The sequence below is a fragment of the Ambystoma mexicanum genome, chromosome 3p (assembly GCF_040938575.1).
Source record: "Ambystoma mexicanum isolate Mex_15411 chromosome 3p, UKY_AmexF1_1, whole genome shotgun sequence".
In the NCBI taxonomy this organism is placed as follows: Eukaryota; Metazoa; Chordata; class Amphibia; order Caudata; family Ambystomatidae; genus Ambystoma; species Ambystoma mexicanum.
In genome coordinates this window covers 582,977,837-583,001,665 of record NC_090925.1, presented here as the reverse complement: position 1 = coordinate 583,001,665, position 23,829 = coordinate 582,977,837, and positions in this window count along the sequence as shown.

Sequence of the window (23,829 nt, the reverse complement as noted above, 5' to 3'; positions counted from 1 at the left end):
CAGGGATAAAGCAGTGTCCAGCTCCAACTCCCTGCGAAGACCCTCGAGGCACTCAGCCCGCCTCAGCGCCCTCCGCATGGAGTTCTCTGCCCTGACCATTGTGAGCCGTTCCTCCTCTGCCCGCTGCCACTCCGCACCTATCTGCTAGCCCAACCGCTCCCACACGGAAGCCACTCCCATTCCAGGGTTCTCCTGCCCTCCGGCCGATGCCTGCACCCCTGATGTTGATGGCCCCGAGCCATGATGCCTCCCACGTCGAGCCTGCCGCTGCCTCCGACGCAACTGCCTGTGCCAGCACGACGGCCTCCAGGCTGATGGAATCCACCGACACCGTCGTGCACGTGCCCTGCCCGATGATGCCGTCACATCCTCCATCTGCTGGGGTCCAGTTGCTGGTGTGTCCACTCCTGCTGGACCTCCGACTCCCGACTGTGGCAGGGATGGGATCCCCACCGAGTTGGCTGCATTGGTCGGGGCAGGTCCACAGGGGGCCCTGGTGGCATCTGGGCCGGAAGACGGCATGGAGAACGACTGGCGCATAGCCTCCACAGAGGAGGAGAGGGTCGCCAAAGTGCCCGACACATGTACGAGACCCCCGACCATGACTGCTCCCAACTGGGCCACGTTGGCACGGTGCTCTTCGTGATGACGTGCGTGCTCCCCCCGGGAAGCACGCACCTCATCACGAATGACACCCGTGCGCAATGCGACACCAATCAGGACCTTCTCCATACGGCCAGGGGTCCCCTCGTCCGCAGGTGGAGGGGAGTCAGATGACATGGACATCCCCCCTACCTGCGGACGGGCCTGGGATGGGGCATCCCTGCTAGTGCATGGTGGTGCAGTCACAGTGTCAGGGACAGTGACATGCACAGGCCCCTCCACGGCGACCTGTGCTACCTCCTGCCCCTGGACTGCACCACTTGCACCAGCAGGGATGCCCCACCAGGCCCCATGTGCGGCTCAGTAGCGGCCTCCTCCTCCTCTGTGGAAACCACCAACCTGGATGGCTCCACACCGTCTTCCGCCGTTGCAAGCCCCTGTGGAGGCTCACCCACCCCTTCCGCTGCAGCCGTGGGGGCATCCCCGCCACTTTGCTCCACAGCGCCGTCTCCGCCCTCTTCTTCACTTTGCGCTGTGTAGAGGGAGACATAGAACACAAGCATCAGGGTACTGTACAATGGTCCCCTAGACAGGAAGCAATAGCAGATGAGTGGCACTGTCAAAGATCACTTCCATCATGTCCCTCCACAACACATGGGTCAGTGCAGGCAAAACACATGCAGTAACGGGCATGGCGCATGCTATGGACATAAGCAAACATGTCCAAGGGACTCTTGAAACATACAATGTTGTTTTTGAACTCACATGCATCATGGGTCATGCCTATCACATTCACACACTTCACCGTACTTTCATCCATCTGGACTCGTACACACCAGACACAGTGGATGCTAGACTGCATCAGTGGATCTAAGCAACACAGTCATGTGTCATGCATCCATGGCATTCACAAGTCACAGGCACGCAGGTCAGACACACAGACATGGAAACCATGCATGTACATGGCATCATCACCCATCCCTCACCCCAACCCATGTACAGGAACAGAGACTGGCATGCTCTCATGTGTCCATTCCACATAGGGCTCCCCATGTAGCATTTAAACACATACACCAACAGTGTGCTTCACACATTACTGGTCTCACATGCATGACCATGATGTCCCTGCACACACAGACGCGTACATGGCCTATGTCACACATACAGGCAAGTATCAGACAACCAGCACACTGCAACATGCCCTGTCTCACACAGCAATGCCTGGCCCCTTACCGCTCGACTCCAGACGGGTCTGCCTCTCACCTGGACGTGGAGCGCTGGGGATATGCGTTCCAGGACCCTCATCTGATCTTCCGACAAGTGGCCCCGGCGCCCCTCAACAAGGCCCGCTGCCTTCAAGAGGCGCCGGGCCTTGTTGAGGGTCCTGGACCTGAAGTCCTCCCAGCGCTTCTTGACATGATGTAATAGTCGGACTGCCACCCCCTCCGCGTTGATGGCAGTCACGATGTCCGTCCAGATCCTGTCCCGTCCATCCTTGTCGGCGCGTGATGATCCGAAGAGGGCATCATAATGCCCCAGGACATGCTCCACCAGGACACCAACTTCCTTCTGACTGAAGCTGGTGGCCCTCTGCCCCTCTGGCTGGGGGTCGCCAGTGGTCTCGGATGGTGTTTGCCTCGACATGGCGACCCCCGAGGCAGGCGTGGGTGGGTAACTGGGTCCTGGGGCTGGGCTGTGGAGCGATGGTATCCCAGTCGGGAGTCTTCTGTTCCAGCAGGGGTGGACACAGCAACTGGACCCCTGCAGATGGCTGATGTGCAGGCACCAAATGGCAGGGCACGGTGGCAGCAGGCAGGCAGGCAGCAGCAGATGGCTCGTGGGAGGCTGCTCAGGGTTCTGGGGGGCAGTAATTCGGCCTTTTGGGCAGGAGCATGGTCTTATGTGTGCTTACGCGTGGCCAGCTTGATACAGAGTGATTTGGCATGTGAAAATTCGGCACGTCAGCGTGTAATTTGAGTAAAGGCCCTTAGCGCGTAAGCGTGTCTGCGCGCATACGCGATTTCATTGGACCAAAGCCCCTTAGCGCGTAAGCGCGTCTGTGACGTATCGCGCACGGGCGTTGCCTTGGCAGGGCTTGAAGATCCCACGTGGATTTCCATTGCTCTGTACGTGCTTTCCGAGGGGTGCGGTGCGTGTGTTTTCCAGGCGTTGGGGTTCATACGCTATTACTTCACAGCGGGTGGGTGTTGGCTACGCGTTCTTCTACACGCAGATGGTGAGTGGTACCCCGCTCGCCCAAGGCCTATCGCGTGTGAAACTTCCTGCACACCCCCGAAATACACGTACCCCGCTCAATCGCGTGTGAAACTTCCTGTGCACCCCCGAAATACACGTACCCCGCTCAATCGCGTGTGAAACTTCCCGCGCACCCCCGAAATACACGTGCCCCGCTCGCACAGGCCCAATTGCTGTATATTGCCACTTTTGTAATGCGCAGGGACGCTACCGCCTGCCTTCGTGTGGCGGATGTGTTTCGGCTTGTGCGTGTCTTTGGCTGTGCGTGACTTTGCCCTATTCGATTCCATGAATACGTGTGGTTCGAGTGCGTGTGGGCGTTCCGTCTGCTTCCCTGCAGTACATCCCCAGTTACGCCCTTATTTTCACGCGTTGTTCCCCATTCCGCGTGTTACGCCCACTTTCTGGCGTATGCGCCAAGGTTGTGCGCTTTCACTGTGCGCGTCGCGCACGCCTTTCGGGATGTTGCAGTGACGTGTGCGCCATGCACGGGTTTGGCGCACATCCCGAGGAAAACACGCGCAGGGACTTCAATGAATCGCACGCGTGTGCATGCGCCTGTTTTTTCGCGCTTGCGCCTGCTTGCGCAAAGATTTTCGGCGCACATTTGTTCCATGAATCGACCCCTTAGTCTGGGGAGGGAGAAGAATACCCCACGTCCCCCAAACCCATTTTCGTTAGTTCGGGCTCCCTCACTATGCTCAGTTGCAATCACATACTTGTGGCAAATATTTACACCCTCCAAAAAAACAATTCACCAGCAACTACTGGTGGCTGGTATGTTTGAGGACCAGGCACCACCCCCTTCTCTCTATGTTACGTAAAAAATGTAAGCTTTGATTGAAAAACATATTTACTTCTTTCACTTGCAGTAGTGCATGCCCTTGCAGCAGCATAATCATCATGGACATCGCGCACACATGGTGGTCCGGACCGGCCTGGGGTGTGGCGTGCCCTCTGCTTTTTAAGGAGCTTGGGCAGGTCCCCATAGCATGGCTCACAGGGGAGCTGCCATATTTTGTGCTACGCCAATGGGCACCACTGGGTCTGACAAAGGGGTAGTGTGCAGTCCGCCTTGAAGTCTGCCAGTGAATCCCCTGATGAGAAGCAACTTGTGGGTGCATTCAATTTTAAATAACTGTGTGTTGCTATGGATTTAAATGTGTGCAGCAATGATATTACATTAAATGGTGTTATTTTTAAAGTCCTCTGGCACACAGAATTACGCTTAGATAAAATAACTCTGGGGGGGTCTTGGGTATATTGAAAGAACCTTTCCCAGGTATTATACTCCAGCAAAGATAACCTTATCAGGGGCACTTCCCTCTGTGCACGGAGACCAGTCTAATAGGTTTCTTCTTTCATAGTGGTAGATGACTCATAGATACATTTATAACCAGGGAATTTTGTTGATACTAAATCCTGGTCAATGATTTCATTTTCAGGCCTTGCTCATGCAGCATTTTTCTCCTGGTTACACAGCAGCACACGCCACCCCAGGTCCGTGTTTTTTGGCTTGTTTAACACAGCAACGCCACAGATAACACGTACTTCTGATCTATACATGTTTCATACACTAGCTGTAGCCTGCGTTACAGATTTCAGTTACCCTGTTACAAATACTGCATTATGTATGTTTTACGTATAGACCCCACATTGAATCTGAAAATGGCATTCCCCAAATGTGTAATTATGAACAAATCATGCCTTCCCCTGTGCCTCGGTTCTTATATCTGGCTGAAATTAGAGCACCTGGAAACACGGGTACTAGATACATCTAAAATATGTGAAGGTCATTTGCCATCACTTGCTGTGATGCCACTTGAGGGCGGGATCAGATTACATCACTTCCTGTGATGTCATGAGGGGTCAAGGGTCGTGTGATGTCACTTCCTCTACCCTTGCCATTTTGGTGAAAGGACGTCCCGGATTTCCCGAACACATTTTAATGATGCCTTTGCCTACAATGTATGCCATTATAAATACATTTTCAAGCTGGTTGTGCACTTATATGTCCATGCCAGCTGCACCAATATATAACATTATTACTATTTAAGAACATACTCATGTGTGTTTTATGCATAATGCCAGTAATGATACTATATGAATGAAGACAAGTCCATACCTATCCTGCTAAGATATGGCAGTACCCCCACTTAATAAAATACTACACTCGGCTTTAACATTAAAAATGTCATGTCACAGTATGAAAACATGTCCAAACTGGCTGCATCAACATGGCAGTCTAGACACGTAATCACACTTACCATGCTTGCTTTATCAAAGATGCCCAATACAAAATGTCATGCCACATTAAGAAATGGCCAGACTGGCTGTATGAAAATGCAATTCTAGCTACATAATAGCACTTATCATGCTTGCTTTTTCATAGATGTCCAGTATAGAAATTCCATGCCTGCCCCCTGGGCCACCCAGGGCCTCACAGGGTGTTTATTTTGGATGGTGGGGAGGGGAGATGTGAAAGTACCCGTTACAGCATGGCTCACACACATTTCAATGCAGATATTCCTATGAATAAATGTATGTCCATGCCACACGTACCATCACCTCCAATCCAATACCAAATTGAACACTATGGGAAGAGTAAACCACATATCCAAGAGATTATGTCAGTAGCAGCAGAACAGAAATCCACATACACACACATTTGCAACATTATGCTATAGTAACACCACATATTTGTTAGCATGCCCCAGGGTCCAAGCCAAGACTCATTAACACTAGCATAGTTACTTACTTCACACTGCACAAGAACACTTTGAAGCCAATGTTTCTGACCATACAAAATAAAGGGAATAAATGACTAATTTGAACCATATAACTGTATCTGTAGCCAACACCATAGAAAGTGAAGAGACTCATATGATGACAGGACAGAACTGCAAAAGCACCCGCATAGTGCTCAGCTCTGTTCAAAACAAAGCTGTGAGTGAAAGTGCACCAGCAACATTGCCGGAAAGTGTCAGTCGCCCTATCATGCTGTTTCCATCAGTTAGGTGACATAGTCAATATTCAAAAGATCTGCATGCACTAGCACATACAACTTTGGTATAGTAGTCTAACTACATGTTGCATGGAAATGACTGCCCATATATGTGTCTCAGATGTCGACTGTATGGGTGTGTCACCTTCCCATAAGTAATTACTGAGCAAATTGCATAATGTGTGCAAAACCCTAATTTATATCGGACATTACAGGGGCCCTAGAGGTGGAACCAAACCTGCTGAGCTTTATTATAGTATGCTAGTTTCCGAGTAATGTTGGGGCAAGGTCACAGGTTTGTGTTGAGGTGAAGACCACACCTCATTCGATTATTAGAGAAAAAGTGGTTAACCTGGATACCTCACATTTGTTATTTCAGGGGAAGAAATTGATTTCACATGCAGTTTTTTTTAGTTTTTTTTGCTTGGTGCAAGAACGTTTTGTGGTTTATTTTGTCTTTGTTGTTTTGACTTTTTTGAAAAAACGTCTTGTAGGTACAGTGTGGGCTCTTATGTCCCAATTGTGGTCAATCGACACGTGTTCAACCCGTAGGTCCTTTTCAAGGCTATGTAATGTAGTCCAAAAGCCCCCTATGGGGTCCTAGAGAGTATGATGTGATATCTTCTGTAATTACAGCTGGCTCCTGTTGGGCCCCAAGGAGAAGTAGTCTTCTGTATCGTTGTGTCTTGAGACACCAATCCAGGAATAACACTAAAAGCTACCCATGTATCCTGAGTGGATTGAATTTGGAGAATGTTGACACCTATAAATATCTTGGTATCCATCTCCAGAGTTACCTGAAATGGGACACCCATTGGAAAGTGATTAAGGGTAAATGTAACCAAGCAGGAAATGTGTTAAATAGATTTGTGTCTAGACAGAAAGGTATGTCATTTGAGACCGTATTGCTCTTATATATTACGAAAGTTCATTCCATCATATTCTACGGCGTTGAAATTTGGGAAGGGGGCTTTTAACAACCCTCAGAAGATACGAAGCAACGGCATTATGCAAATTGTTTGGGCTACCACCAACTCTATCAGTAGAACTGCTCTATCTGGCGTTTGAGATTCCTGGTATTACATATGAGGTAACAAAGAAAACCATTTTATTTTGTGACACCAATTAAAGCTTACTACTGTTACTATGATTGGCACTTTTGTAGAAGCCCGTTGCGCTCTTGTAACTTACCACACTTTAGGCACCATGGGGAAGATGATCCATACCTGTATGAATTGGCAATCTGGCTGTTGCGGTGTAAGGCCGGATGATGTTGTATTTATAAAAAAGATCAGTCTTAAACATAACATATTGGAATGTAGCAAGGAACAGTATCTCCCAAATTTGTACACAGGAAAAAATGACTCAATTTTGCGATTACATTAACACCAGAGATGTGAAACCTCAATATATGGTGGCTTTTCCAAGTAATGCGATAGCCAAGCAATATCTAAGGTTGGAATTTAATGTCAGCATAGCACTACTGACCCAGGGTGCACGGATGGGTATACAAAGCAGTAGACACCTATGTAGACTGTATGGTGGTGATTGTATCAAAACGTTAGAACATTTGTTAATAGAATGCGAAAGCTTAACAAAAATACGATGGAATTATCTGAAAGGATATAATAATATGATTAATCTAGACGATTTACCAATGATATGGCCTGAATTCTATAAAGGTTGGGATAATAACTTTTTCACCTTGTTAGATTCTACTGGAAGTGTGTTGAACTCATGACTATATCGGACATCAAGACATGATTTGATTATTTTAACATTGAGTGCTTACTATTCTCAAAATCAGGTATTATGAAGTGGTTTTTAAAATTTGCAGTTGAACACCATGTCACCTTTTTTTGTGGTTTTAATGGTTTTATGTCATGTATTAATGTTGTATATGCAAAACTATTGTTATATGCGTATTAAATAAAATAAATAAACACTTGTAAATTACTCCTATGTAAGTTGCGACTCATTGTGGGCATAACTTTGACTAACAAATCTTACTTTTCCTTAGTAAATTTGGACCACATATTCTATTGTAATAGATTAATTATTATAATAAAGTAACAGCCCACATTCATGAATAGACAACAAAATACAAATTTAAAATTGCATTTAATTATTTTTATGCAAATGCTATATTGTAAAAAAAACACATGGTTTTAATAAATATTTACTTTTTAAAGGTATGTCTTAATTGATGATTCTTAGATTTTTGCAGACACGTGTCAGTGTTTGTTTCTCCTACTGTAATTATTGTTCCACATTTTAAGCAGCCGAAAAAAGAATAAGCACACTCTGGATTAATACTTGGTAAATTTGGAAGTGACAGAGAATCAACAAATTGATATGTTTTGGGAACTTTAAACTCTAGAAGGTAAAGGTTCATGTCCTTTTTTATTGTTACCGTTTCTATATGTAATTTTAGTATTTTGTTTTTAGTTGTACTAACTACAGTGGACTTTTGTAATTGAAGTTTGTGCAGTTGTTTTATTTTTATAAACGTTTGAAAAATATATCTGCGCATGTTTATTTTGCATATGTGCTAACATTGTGGAATTTCCTAAATTATTTTTTTCAGCGTTACCCCTTTTTAATTTTGCTTTGCACTTGGTGCAAATTACTTCATTAAAATTTCTCACATCATCTGGTTCAGGAGTTTCAAAGTAGCCCCAAATCCAAGATCTTACTTTGTCAAATGTAATTGTTCGAGAGGTAGTTATATATATTTCTTTTGTGCTAGTAAGAGCACTTGAAATACTTTTACTTCTGTCAATACTAGGGACATTTTGTTGTGATAGTTCTTCAGTTAATGAACTTTATGATGTACGAGCTAAAGAAGAACAAGTAATATGTAAATTATATTTTTTTGTTTTGTGGGCCATGCTAGTTTTACTTGTTAAAATACTACTACTTGAAATTGAAGATTTTTTATGTAGTTTTTTTGATGATGCTATAGGAGTAGGCATTTGCACATTCATTGTTTTATTTTTAGGTATATGAGAAGATTTAGGGGGTAATTCATAGAATTAAGCACATGCGCCAAAACCCATTTTGATGCACAGCATATTCATGGATACTAACATCCATAATCAGCCGTGGCGCAGAGTGACGCAGCGACCCTGCAACAGCGCCAGTTACACACCCAACCCCGCCCTGTGCGCCAAAAACATCACACAAATCCAGTACATGTCGCAAAGGCCAGTGGACCAGCATACAGCCCCCCCAACCATGGAAACGTGTGGAAAACTCCCAGCGCACCCCACGGAATATGTGTAACCCGCTCGCGTCAGCAAAATCGCGTGGAAAACACCCTGCGCACCCCTCTGAATACGCGTACCCCGCTCGCGCCAGCGAAATCATGTGGAAAATACCCTGCGCACCCCTCGGAATATGCGTACCCCGCTCGTGTCAGCGAAAACACGTGGAAAACTCCCTGCACACCCCTCTGAATACATGTACCTCGCTCGCGCCAGCAAAATAAATGTGGAAAACCCCCGCGCACCCCTTGGAATACGTGTACCCCGCTCGCGCCAGCGAAAATGCATGGAAAACTCCCTGTGCACCTCTCGGAATATGCGTACCCCACTTGCGCCAGCGAAAAAGCATGGAAAACTACCTGTGCACCCCTCGGAATATGCGTACCCCGCTCGCGAAAGCAACATCACGTGTAAAACACCCCGCGCGCCCCTCGGAATACATGTACCCTGCTCGCGCCAGTGAAATCACGTGTAAAACACCCCTCGCCCCCTTCAAAATACGCGTACCCGCTTGCGCCAGTGAAAACGTATGGAAAACTCCCCGCGTACCCCTCTGAATACACATACCCCGCTTGCGCCAGCGAAATTGCATGTAAAACACCCCACGCACCACTCGGAATACGCATACCCCGCTTGCGCCAATTAAATTGCGTGGAAAAAGTCCCCCCTCTGGTGTGGGCTGCCTGCGGAGCATGCCCAGGGGGGAAGGGCTGCCTGCGGGGCATGGTCAGGGTGGATGGGCTGCCTGCGGGGCATGCCCTGGGGGTGATGGGCTGCATGTGGGGCATTACCAGGGGGGAAGGGCTGCCTGCGGGGCATGGTCAGGGTGGATGGGCTGTCTGCGGGGCATGCCCAGGGGTGATGGGCTGTCTGCGGGGCATGCCCAGGGGGGAAGGGCTGCCTGCGGGGCATGGTCAGGGTGGATGGGCTGCCTGCGGGGCATGCCCTGGGGGTGATGGGCTGCATGTGGGGCATTACCAGGGGGGAAGGGCTGCCTGCGGGGCATGGTCAGGGTGGATGGGCTGCCTGCTGGGCATGCCCAGGGGTGAAGGGCTGCCTGCGGGGCATGGTCAGGGTGGATGGGCTGCTTGCCTGTATACTCGGGGTGCGCGGGGAGTTTTACACACGATTTCGCTGGCGCGAGCCGGGTACGCATATTCCGAGGGGTGCGTGGGGTGTTTTACATGCGATTTCGCTGGCGTGAGCGGGTACGCATATTCCAAAGGGTGCATAGGGTGTTTTACACGCAATTTCACTGGCGGTTAAAGACCATCCTGTTTAGCTAAGATTGTCTTAGCATCTGCATCTTCCTCTGTCTTTTGGCGCCTGGATGCCTACGGGCTTTGGCGCCTTACAAATTCAAATAACATAACACAACATAACTGGCACGAGCGGGGAACGCGTATTCAGAGGGGTGCGTGGGGTGTTTTACACGCGATTGGGCAGTGTGGACCCTCCTGGGTGTGGCCCTCCCCCCTCCCCATGGCCCGCAGGCAGCCCATCAATCCTGGGCATGCCCCGCAGGCAGCCCATCACCCCTGGGCATGCCCCACAGGAAGGCCCCATGTCACTATGGACTTGGGAGGCCCGACTCATTTCCCCCACCCCCCCATTGATGGGCACCTGCCAGCAGGCCCGACTCATGACCCCCACCCCACTCACCCACCCCTCATTGATGGGGACCTGCCAGCAGGCCCCGACTCAAGTCCCCCACCCCCCATTAACAGGCACCTGCCAGCAGGCCCTGACTCATGTCCCCCACCCCACTCACCCACCCTCCCATTGATGGGCACGTGCCAGCAGGCCCCGACTCATTTCCCCCACCCCCACCCCCCATTGATGGGCACCTGCCAGCAGCCCCGACACATGTCCCCCACCCCAAATTGACCCACCCCCCCATTGACGGGCACCTGCCAGCAGGCCCTGACTCATGTCCCCCACCCCACCCACCCCCCATTGACAGGCACCTGCCAGCAGGCCCTGACTCATGTCTCCCACCTACCCACCCCCCATTGATGGGCACCTGCCAGCATGCCCCGACTCATGTCCCCCACCCCACCCACCCACCCCCCATTGATGGGCACCTGCCAGCAGGCCCTGACTCATGTCCCCCCACCCATCCACACCCCCATTGACGGGCACCTGCCAGCAGGCCCCGGCACATGGCCCACCAAACACCATGTCATAACAAAACAGACCCATGGCCCTAATGCCTACCCAAATTCCCCTTGCCCCCCAGTACAAGCATACAACCATCCACTGCACCCTCTCCCAAATTACCCATGCCATGAGAGTCTTAAAAGAACATGCATGGCCATGCATAAATGTACAACAGAGCGACACAGTGGCAACACATGACTGAGGCAATGCTCATAGACACATGCACAAAACCAATGAGAGTACACAACACCAATAATGAAGATATATGAAATGTATTAAAAAACAAAATGAAATAACGTAATGAAAATCAAACTTGCAAATTAAGAAATAATGAAAGCAATATCAAAAAAACAGGAAAATCCAATGAAAAACGAAAATCCACGACATGAAAACTGAAAAGTGGTCCATCGCCAAAGTCCATATAAAGTAAATAAAAAAATAAAATAAAACCATTGATCCATGGGAAGTTGAAATAACGAAAGTATGTACAAGTCTTGAACTATTTACAATGCAAGTCCAAAGGGTCCATGATCCCCAAACCAAAGGAAACCTACCAAAAATCCTATAAATAAAAAAACTACATACATAAAGTGGAGCAAAGTCCTTGAACACCAAAAAAATATAAAACAAAATAAACCTAAGCCTAAAGAACTATGTACACAGCCAGCAGGCAAGTCCAATGGCTCACTCTTTGATGTTCCGGGCCAGGGCATCATCAAACTCCACGTCTATGTTCCGGAGGCGGGCCTCTTCCCTTGCCTCGAGGCACTCAGCCCGCCTCAATGGCCTGTGCATGGAGTTCTCCTCCCTGACCATTGTGAGCCGTGCCTCCTCCGCCCGCCGACACTCCACATCTATCTGCTGGCCCAATCGCTGTCACACGGAAGACACTCAGATACTGGGTCCTCCTGCCCTCCAGCCGATGCCTGCCCCTGTGATTTTGATGGCCCCGAGCCATGATTGCTCTCACCCTGAGGCTGCTGCTGCCGTGCACGTGCCCTGCCTGTTGATGCCTGCACGTCGTCCTCTTGCTGGGGTCCAGTTGGTGGGGTGGCCACCCCTGCTGGACCTCCGACTCCCGACTGTGGCAGGGATGTGCCCTCCACCAGCCTGGCTGCTGGGTCAGGGGCAGCTCCACAGGGTGGTCAGGTGATACATGGCCAGGAAGATGGCACGGAGGACGACTGGCACATTGGAGGTTCAGTTGAGGAGGGGGTCAGTAGAAGGTCCAGCAGACGGAGGAGCCCAGCACTGGTGACCCGTCCTAGTAGGTCGACGCGGTCAATGAGGCATCCGAAATAACGTGCAGAGTCCAGACGAGAACCCTGCACGTCATCCCAAATCCCACCTTGGCACAACGCCACCCCAGCTAGGAAAGGCTCAATACAGTCACGGATTGCAATGTCCGCAGGGAGAGGAAGGCCAGTTGTTGTATGCGAATCCCCTCCCTGAAAACGGGTCTGGACGGAGGCATCCCTGCTGGTGTCGGATGATGCAGTCAAAGGATCAGGGACAGGATTACACACAGGCACCTCTGCGGTGGCCTGTGCTGCCTCCTGTCCCTGCCCCTGGACTGCACCACTAGCACCAGTGGAATACCCCTTCCAGGTCCCGTGAGTGGGCCTTCCGCGGCCTCCTCCTCAACCAAACCCCCCACCAACCTGGATGACACTGTGCCATCTTCCTCCATAGGCCCCTGTGGGGGCTCAGCTGCCCCTACTGCTGCTGAGGAGTCCACCTCCAAACGCCGCCTCTTGGACGTAGCTTCGGCAGCTGCGGCCATGGACATGGCACCAGACTCCTCACTCCCCGAAGAGAAGGCTACCCATGAGGGGAGCTGGGCCCTGCGTCTCCGGCTGGCGGTGGGATCCATGCAGCTGTGCTCCACAGCACCATCTCCGCCCTCTTCATCAGTTGACGCTGCAGACAGGGAGAGATAGAACACAGGTATCAGGGCACTGTACAATGTTCGTATATACACATTATAGTTGCACATGAATGGCAGTGTCAAACTTCACTGATGGCATCACACTCCCCAACACACATATCATTTCAACCCACACACATGCACAAATTAAAAGTAATGGTGCATCAGGCAGCAGCATCCATACACACACAACAGCATGAACATCCAAAGGTCACCCTGACGTCACAAGCAACACGGGGAGTGCCAAACACATGCACACACGCCACCAGACAGACATGCATCTGTACATCTCCACCACCTGTTACAGTGCAATCACCAGCAACTATGTCACATCTGCCAATTGCCTCACTACATGTCTGTGTCACATGCATCCATGGCGTATCACAGTCGCACACATGTCAAACACACACGCACATGTACACCATGTTCGTACATGAAGGTGGAACCAGCATCCATGTGTCACACCCCAACCATGGCATAGTACATACACAGAAATGCTAACATGTGTGCGTCTCCACATGCATTTGTGCATCATGCTTTGGAACACATACACCATTGATGTGCATCACACATGACTGGACTCACATGCGGCAGGCTCATGTCCCTGCACATACACATCCATACATGGGCCTTTCCAGACATATGTCCATGCTGCACACTACTGGCACACCTCAACATGCACAGCGTCCAATCAGTACACATGGACACTTATCGCTCGACTCCGGATGGGTCTGCCTCTCAAGGACCTGGAGGTGAAGCGCTGGGAGTATGCGTTCCAGGACCCTCATCTGGTCATTGGTAAGGCGGACCTGGCACCCCTCTGCATCCGCTGCGTCCAAGAGGCGCCGGGCCTTCCCGAGGGTCCTGGACCTGAAGTCCTCCCAGCGTTTATGGATGTGTGGTAGGTCGCGGGTTGCCACCCCACTCCATGTTGATGGCAACCACAATGTCCATCCAGATCCTTCTCCATCCATCCGTGTCGGCGCGTGTTCTTCCAAAGAGGGCATCATAATGCACCAGGACTTGCTCCACCAGGATGCCAACCTCTCCTGCTGTGAAGCTGGTAGCCCTCTGCCTCTCTGGCTGGGGATTGCCAGTGGTCTCAGATGTTGTTTCCCCAGACATGGCAACCCCCGAGGCAGGTGTGGGTGGGCAACTGGGTCCTGGTGCTGGGCTGTGGAGCGATGGAACTGGGAGTCTTCTGTTCCAGTAGGGGTGGTCACAGCAACTGGACCCCTGCAGATGGCTGATGTGCACCAAATAGCAGGGCACGTGGCTAGCAGGAAGGCAAGCAGCAGCAGATGGCTTGTGGGAGTCAGCTCGGGGCTCTGTGGGGTAGGAAAATGGTCTTCCACGTGTTGTCACGTGGCCAGCTTGATACAGAGTGATTTTGCACGTGAAAAAACAGCACGTCAGCGTGTAATTCGAGGAAAGGGCCTTAGCGCGTAAGCGCATTTGTAACGTAACACACGCGGGTGTTTCCCTCGGCACGGGTGCATCCGCACTTGCAAAAACATCACATCCACGTGTGAATGCGTGTAATTCAAGGAAAGGGCCTTAGCGCATAAGCGTGCCAGTGACGTTACACGCATGGGTGTTGCCTTCAGCATGGGTTAAAGGTGAGCGCGGGCCAACAGTCCACTGTACATGCTGTTTATGGAGACTGACGCGTGTGTTTACTCTGCTGGAATCACACGTGATTATTTCACAGCGTTTGAAGTTCGTACCTCTTCTTTTGGCGGGGTGTTGCCTACGCGCACAAGCATGTGTGTTTTTCTTATTTTTTTCCACGCAAGGCAGGTGGTGAGTCGCGCATGCTATTTTTCCCACTGTGGTTCCCCCTGTGTATCGCCTACCATTTTGAGGTCATAGTACCCCCCCGTGTTCCACGCGTACGTGTTTTTTGTGTCCCTGGGTGCCACACTGTACTGCTTGAGGTTAAATCCATGCACGTGGGCTACCGGGGTCTCATGCACATTATTTCTTTTCATAATTACAATTTATTGTTCTTATATTTTGGGAATTTTTGTATTTTTTTTTTCTCCATGTTTGGGGGTGCCTGAGCGTTGCGTGACCCGTCATTTTTCCCCAGGGGTCACAGACAGCCTTGCAGGAGCACTGGGGTATCTATTCCATCAAGTACCCTGCCCTCTTCTAGCCAATTGCCCAGGACAATTGTTGAGTGCACCTCCCATCGGCTACTTTCCATCTGTGCCATGGTTGGGAGGCCACCAAAGGCTAAGGGAGGCAAAGCTGGGGGTCCTCCCAGGGCTGGGTGTGGTCCGGCACGTGGGCGCGGAGACCAGGGAGGATGGGGAATCCAGGGTGGGCAGGGTGGCTACAGAGGGGGAAGAGGCAGGGGTGCCCCACTGGTGCAGGATGCCCAGCCACGTGCTGGCGCAGACATGCCACCACCCCCTGTGGCTCCTGGTGATGCAGCTGTTGCATCACAACCTGGCACCCATATGACCCAACAGCAATTTACATCTGCTGTCATGGCCCACCGGTGGGGCACATGTATCTGGGGCAGTTATGACAGCTGCTGCCCCAAGCAGCTGGGTGGTGGTAACTGCATGTGCAGATGCAGCCAACACCACCCTGACAGTGAGTCAGACCCATGCCAGAACTTCTGTCCTCATACCAACACCCACTGCCTTGGTCCAGTCCACCAGCGCCACTGCCCCCACTGATCAGGGCCACATTTGCCACTCAGGGTCAGTACCACTGGCCAAAAGGAGGAAGCGTGCTCCTGTGCAAGAGACTGGGACTCCAGACACGGCTCCGGTCTCCGGCACATCAAGGAAGAAGCCTTTCTACAAGCAAGAACTGGACTTCCTTGTGGACTACGTGTCGGAACACCAACGTGATATGCTTGTGGGCCCACAGTGCCATACACCGCATCACCAGCATTAGGTCCACTAGTAGCATGTTGCAGATGGTGTGACAGCCATGGGATTCCATGTGCGCATGGCTCAGGACTGCTAAAAGCGTTGGAATGACCTTCGACGCAATGCAAAACAAAAGAGTGCCTCCAATTATTCCATGTCTCTGGTGACTGGTGGTGGGCCACCACCAGAGGAGGATGAACTCACTCAGAATGAGGAGATTGCTTCAGAGTTCATCCCGGAAGAACAAATCCGTAGAGTGGGAGAGAGGATGGATTATGATGCATCGTCTGGTGAGTATTGATGCGTGTAACTCAATGACATGTGTGTTTGGCATGTGTGACCGTCCGAGCTAAAACTTGGTTCCTTCCTTTCTTCAATCTCCCTCTCTACCTGTGGTGTGCACCAGGGGTCTGACCTCTCGGCCTGACTTTACAAACAGTACCTGGCAGCTCTCGCCTACTGCATTTTAATTTTCTGCTACCACTTCCAGTGCTGTGCCGATGACAACCAACTCATTTCTAGGCTGCCCTTGGCCAACTCTTCTCTCTCCCTTATTTCTGATAGCCTCATTGCCATTTGCAATTGGTGTACTGCCAACGATCTCTGTCTAAATGCCAGCAAGACTGACATCCTCCTCATTGGTACACCTTCACCATCCTTTCCCCTCACTCTCCAGCCAGCCCCACCTGGCCCTCCACTTACCTCCACCTGCAAGGACAACAACCACAGGGTCACCTTTTACTCAAGACATTCCTTTTCCACACACATTTATGACGTATCTTGAGATAGATTAACTTCTTCACCAGGGGTACTGTGCCTTTCCTATCGTTCACCTACCTGCTCACAGTCTATCATGCTCTGGTTTACTCAAGGTTGGAGTACTGTGACAGGCTCTTTCAATATTCGATCTGCCTGCACAATCCGCCCTCTACCTAAACCAGTACAGGACTGCGAGACTTGTCCTTGGCCTCATGCCCTGGGATCCTACCTTTTGAATGTAAGCGTCCCCAGAAACGCACCCCCCTTAGTGAGAGGCAATAATGGACACACCTCAGAAGAGGAATGAGGCCAGGACCAAGTGCGGGTGAGATCAAAAAGAGCTTTATATCAATATATGGCATGCAAAGGACTCTGCAAACTCCGAGAGCGCTCTGTCTGACAATAGCAAAGACAGTCAGTTATATTACAAATACACGTCATGCATGTGGTAAGCTATAGGGGCCACAGACTCTTAGGGATTGGGTGGTGATGGCTAGGTTGTATACAGTTGCTATTCCATTGGCGGATGTTGGTGCTGCACCACCTGAGGTGGGAGGTCAGCTGGGCTCATCGGAGTGGAGCGCCGGGCCCGACATGCCTTGTAACAACGATTGATAACTAAACTAACATTTGCCCTTTTGGCCACACATTCCCACCCATTCGTCACACTTCATGTGTTCTGGTGATTTGCAACTCTTGTAAGCGCTGACCTTAGATCAGTACATGGCCAGGAACAGTGATATGCGATCTGGAGTGTCACAATACATCAGTTTGGAGGATACTTTAGGTTCAAACAATCCGGTCTCATGGGCATAGTCAGTGGCATGGGCGGGGGTGCTTGACTAACCTGCCTTGGCAATTTCGGTGAGGGATGGTATTACGATCTGTTGGTACACGTGTGGGTGCCCCCCTTTCTAGGATCATTACCTTGGGGTCGATGGAGGTACTACTGGCCCGTGGGGGGCATGTGACTGGTGCCTGAAAGGCAGTGGATTTAGGACCAGGTAGCTCATAAGTTATGGAGTCAGGCTGTGGCGGCCTCTGACACGCAGGAGGCGGGCGGATGCTTGAAATGGGTCCAGCAGGATCGGGAGGGAAGGCAACGCTGTGCTGTTTGAACACCGGCTATCTCGAGAGGGCCTGGGCAGGAGGAGGGGGAAATGGCCTTGCAGCTCTGTGCGTGGCATCTTGCACAAGGCGGTTTACTGTCGTATGGGTGAGGGGCGACTAACAACACAGGGGGTTTCTAAAAGCGCTCATATGTATTCGCATTAAAATGGAATACTAGCATTTCACATCTACAGTTGACATACGAACATGAGGTAGTGTCAAGCAGGTGTGTGTATAAAGAGAGCAACACATGTTATTGTTCACTGTTATCAGCTGTCCAATCTTTGTACATCTATTCATTATATACAATATCGGTTGCATATTTTTCTCTTTACCCATTCTCCTTTACATTAGCAGCGAACGTTAGTCAACAAGGCACATATTACATAAATGGTTTCTACATGTTGCAAGGGTTTTCGGGGTGGGTATGGGTGTGAGGTGCCACGCCGTCTATAGTTGGGGGGCTTGGTGCAGGGTCAGGGCCTGCAGGGTTTGGGCTGGTCTCAGTTACATCCTAATGTTCCTGTTCATGGCTGGGGCAATGATGTACTGCGAAAGGTTAACAGCTACAGTGTTTTATTTTGTTGTTTGCTCGCGTCTGGTGACTCGTGAGAACGAGTCCTCAGCGGATCTGCCATGCAGGGGGAAGTGTGGGCCTCTGTGAGCGCGGTCGAGTGGGGGTCACTCTGCAGCGTTTAGTGTACAGGGTTGCTCTGCCTTGGGTTAGATCTGCACATTTCTAGCAAGATGGGGTTGGCTTAATACAAGATGGCGTCTGTGATCTGCCACATAATGTGGTGGTGCAGCCTCACGTGTCAGTCTGCAGCCGTCCTGCCGCCTGGGCCCGGGGGCCGGTGGGCTGCCGACGAGTCATGAGTCTTTACCAGGGTGGGACATGCAGTGGGAGGAGGGGGTCCAATCGACCTACCCTTCCCTACATTTCCCCCCTTTCGTTACTTAAGTAATGAATACCTTAGCTCCCCCCGTCATTCGCGCTCTTTCTCAGCCAACATTGCCTCTTCCCAGGCTGGCGTTCCTTTTATTGGCATCCAAGCTCTGCAAACTCCCCAGAGGCTTTCCCCCCTTCTAGCACACTCATCGGGGGTGCAGGTCATATATATACATCCCATATCTCCCTCCAGGTCCACCCGTACCTCCGTGTACCACTCTAGTTCTCGGGGCTCCTTTATTGTGGTATGATATAACCAGTCCACTATATCCCGGTCATAATATTTGGGTACCATCCTATACTTGGACTCTGAAGCCTCACCAGTTTGTACGTGTGCTTCCTGTTGCACCCGTGCCCTTCCTGCAACGTTGCCCATTATCACCATCATCATTGTTCCATTGGGGACTACATTTGCGCAGCATCGAAGACCCAACTGGCACACACAAAAAATCACAAGTAAAAACAAGATGAGGGGCATTAGTAGTTTCACAGCGAGCCCCATCCAGGAAGGTACTCAGGAAAAAAGGTTATCGAACCACGTGCTTGGGTCGGTGCCACCTTCCGTCTTCATTCTTTCCCCTAGGTTGTGCACTGCAACGATGACGTGTGATAGTGTTCCATTATCAGCATCTTCAGAAGGTACAAAAGTGCAACTGGTGCTTCCGATTTTTCAGCAAACACCTCCGTCCATCGCTGTCAACAGGTCTAGGATATACCTGTTTTGCATTGTCATGAGTCTCAGCGCACTTAGCTCCACCTTGATCACGTTGAACCCTTCTTCAGTGTCGTTGGCCAATTGAATCAGCTCCCACCGCATGATCTGCAGCCATTTTGCATTTGCTCGGGCCTGGATGCTTGGAATGAGGGAGGCGAAGAAGCTTTCCGCTGAGCTTAATAACCTGTACCTGTCTGGGATCTGTGCCAAAAGTTCTGAGGAGGCCTTTGAGATATAGTTTGATGACCTCCTTTTTCTGGACATGATTCCATCAGCATTTCCTTCTGATAGGGCGTAAAGTGGTGGCTCTTCAGTGGGTGAGGCGTTGGTTGTAGCTTGGGTCGTCTTCCGGCCCCCATGTTCTGACCACACTTCGGCACACGTCTTTGCAATCCATTGTAGTTTTTCGGTTGGCAGCCCTCGCAGTGCTTCAGCTTTACACGTCACCGCATCATCTTTCCATTTGCTTTCTGAAAATAGTGTTCCTTTTATTACTAAGAATGGTTCTTTTAAGCATACCACTCCTTTTGTTCTTGAGTAGCACGTTTTCTCGTTCTACAGCATTTCAAAAGATACCGTTTGTGCCTGGAAGGTGTTCTTAATTCTGCACAGAGTGAGATGGAGGAGACATTGGGCGTCTGCAAGAGGCAATTCTTGCGGCATTAAAACTTTAGGTGTGCACGAGGCATGGGGGATCAGGGAGCACACGTAACAGCTTTCATTAGTTGTTCGTTTGGCTGTGGAGCTCATGTCTGCATACCATTTATTCGACTGGTGTGGGTGCCTGGGATATTCTATTGTGTCTAGTCCCAGGCCATAGTTTTCGTCATATCTCTTCCTACCTATTTCCCTCTTTCTCCTGTTTTTAAGGAATATTTTAGCGTGCCTGGCTGCCTGCAACAGGGACGACCTCTCCCCGGCCCCCTCCTTATCCGATTCCGCATACAGAGTCATAAACTTGTCAGCCATTTTAATATTCTCTTTCATTCTCTCTGTGGTGTAGTCATTTTCTCTTGGAGGACTGATTGTCGTTGTGGGCGGGGTAGCAGTGGTGCCATATAACCATGATATAACAGATGGGACTATCATTTAGTTCCTGTACACTAAAGTTTGTGGTATTGCTTTGGGGCTTCAGATGGGTGGTCGGCTTGTTATTAGGATCGTTCTGATGTTTTGCCTCGTCTGGATGTGGGCCATAGCCCCATACCAGCTGAAAGCCATCCCATATTAAATAGTTACCCTCCTTAAACGGTTTGCTTACATTTTCCATGTTAGTTCCATTACCTCCCCCCTCATTTATCTCAATGCAGATAAATGCTATTATGTAATATGTTGTTCAGCCAAACATGAATGCACAATATATAATAGCACAGACAGTCAACCCGCATTCGTAGGAGTATGTTCGCAAATCAAAAACATTTCTACTCCTATTCCCCCTATTGCTAATTGTTGCAGGCGGCCTGTTCGTTGCCATGGTTACTCCTATATGTTGAAACATAGAAAAGGGTGCATTAAGCATACCGTGCAATTATTTTTTGCTTTTTCCACTTTCCAGTAATCATTTAGAGTGAGAGAGAGAGAGAGAGAGTAAGAGAAAGAGAGAGAGGGAGAAAGAGAGAGAGGGAGAGAGAGAGAGAGAGAGAGAGAGAGAGAGAGAGAGAGAGAGAGAGAAAGAGAGGGAGAGGGAGAGGAGAGGAGAGGAGAGGAGAAAGAGAGAAATAGAGTGAGAGAGAGGTCATTTTATGATTCTTCACATTTTGTCATAAACATTGTTATAATACAGTTGTCAGTTCAATAAACCTTGCATGCTCTTGTTTTTACATTTCTTTTATTCATGCTCATTTACCCAGTCAGGGTCCTTAACACCTTCTACTGATCCCACGCTGTCATAGGCTTTTCGGACGTCTGTCAAATGTATCCAATATCTCAAGCCCTTCACTTTCACTGCTGTGGGTGTGCAAAACACCACCTCGTATGGGCCATGAAATCTTGGAGCATTCCACCTACGTATGAAGCTCCTGACATATATCATTTCACCTGGTTCCAGCTGACCTGTTTGGGTTTCTTTCTCTGGAGTGTGCGTTTCATTCTCCCCATCACATATGAATGGTGGTGCAAGTTGTCTCGCTATCATCCATGCTGCCTTAGTAAGTTTTGTCAGGTAATCATTAAATTCTTCTCCTAGTACAGTTGCACTTCTGTGTGCATCTGAATGTCTACGGAGGGGTGAGTGTGCTGTGTGCATTCTTCTCCCTGTCACGATCTCATGGGGTGACAAATGGTGGTCCTTGCTTGGCTGATTCCTCAGCTCAAACAGGGCCAAGGGGAGACAGTGCACCCAATTTTTCTTAAGGGTGAAACACAGTTTTGAGAGTCTGCCTTTTAGTAATCCGTTTATCTTTTCTACCAAGCCGTTACTTTGCGGGTGATAAATCGAGCATAATTTATGTTTTATTCCTAGTAACGATGTCACTTCTTTAAAGAGATTGTTCACAAAATGTGTGCCATTGTCAGAGCGAATTAAGTCACAAATTCCCCAACGGGGGAATACTTCCCACACTAGAAAATTTGCAGCGCATTTAGCATCTGGGCGGCACAGGGGCCTGCCTCTACCCACCGTGAAAAGGGGCAAACTACCACTATCATGTACCTCGCTCCGTTGCATCTCTCACCCATATCAGCATAGTCGATATGCAGCTCTCTGAAAGGTCCTACCGGCTTGGGTATCGTTCCCCTGAGTGTTCTCAAAGTCATGCCGGAGTTGTATATCTGACACGTTGTGCATTCCATTGTTAGCTTAGAGAGTTGTTCCTGTAACCCTGGAATGCACCAGTTTTCTTGTATTTCGGCCGCGATGTGTTGCCTTGCGTTGTGTGCTGGGAAGTGTAGCTGCTGGAATGCTACTTCTAATAACTTAGTTGGCATCACCACTTTACCTGTGTTGTTTTGCCGCCATAATAAATCAGTTGCGGAATGGCTGCATCCTCTTTTTGTCCACAACTCATTTTCGTCCTCAGCTGCCTCTTCCTGTAATTCCAGTATTTGAGACACTGGCATGACATTGTACCCGTCCGGGACATCATCCTCCGCTTCTCTTCGCATTAAGTACTCACCTGTGTTTTCCTTTCTTAAATATGATGCCTCCTTGGTAGCCGCGTCTGCTGCCGCTTTTCCCAAAGAAACAAAGTCAGTGTTTTTGGTGTGGGCCTGGCATTTCACTATTGCTACCATGGTGGGTTCTTTCAACGCTTCTATGAGTTCCTTTAATAATTCTGCATGTTGTACGGGTGAACCATCTGCCCGGTTGAACCCCCTTCTTCCCCACCTGGCAAGCCCTCTGTGTACTATTGTGGCCATGTATGCTGAATCTGTGTAAATTGTTACTGCGCATCCTTTTGCTGCTCATAATGCTTCAATTAATGCTACCAGTTCTGCTGCCTGTGCTGAGAAATGAGCCGGCAGTCGCTGCTGTATTAGGACCTCGTACTCACCTTCTTCCACTCGTACGACTGCCACCCCCACATGTTTTTCTCCAGTTTCGGAATTTATGGAAGCTGACCCATCTATGAAAAATACCTCTCCCTCCGCCAGTGCGTTCTCGCTCACCACAGTTGTGCCATTGTCCTCGCCCTGATATGTTGCACAATCATGTGCCTGGATATCCTCTACAGTGCATGGTTCTGAGATTAATCTTGCGGGGTTAACCACCTTGCATCGTACCACGTGTATATTGGCGCTTGACAGTATTACTTCATACGAGGTGGCTCTCTGTGTGGTTAATGTGCTTTTTGATCGCTCGAGTATGGTGAACAATGAGTGTTCTACATACAGTGTCAGTGAGCACCCCATTATTATGGTGGCTCTTTTTTCAATAGCGAACGCGGCGGCTGCGAGAGCCTTTTCACACGCGAAATGTCCCTGCATTACGGCGTCCAGTGTCCCACTGTAGTATGCCAGAGGCTTGTGACCTAGTGACGTTTTCTGGGTTAAGACTGCTGTCATGAGTGCCCCCTTGCAGTGCAAGAATAGGTAGAACTCGTGTTCATAATCTGGGGTCACGAGCACTGGTGCACTTGAAATGAGTTCTTTGAGTGATGTGAATACATCGCACGTCTCTTAGTCCCACTGTATTTCTGTTTTTTTCCTTTTGTACCTGTTTGAGTGCCTGGAGCAATGGGTGTGTGTATGCAGC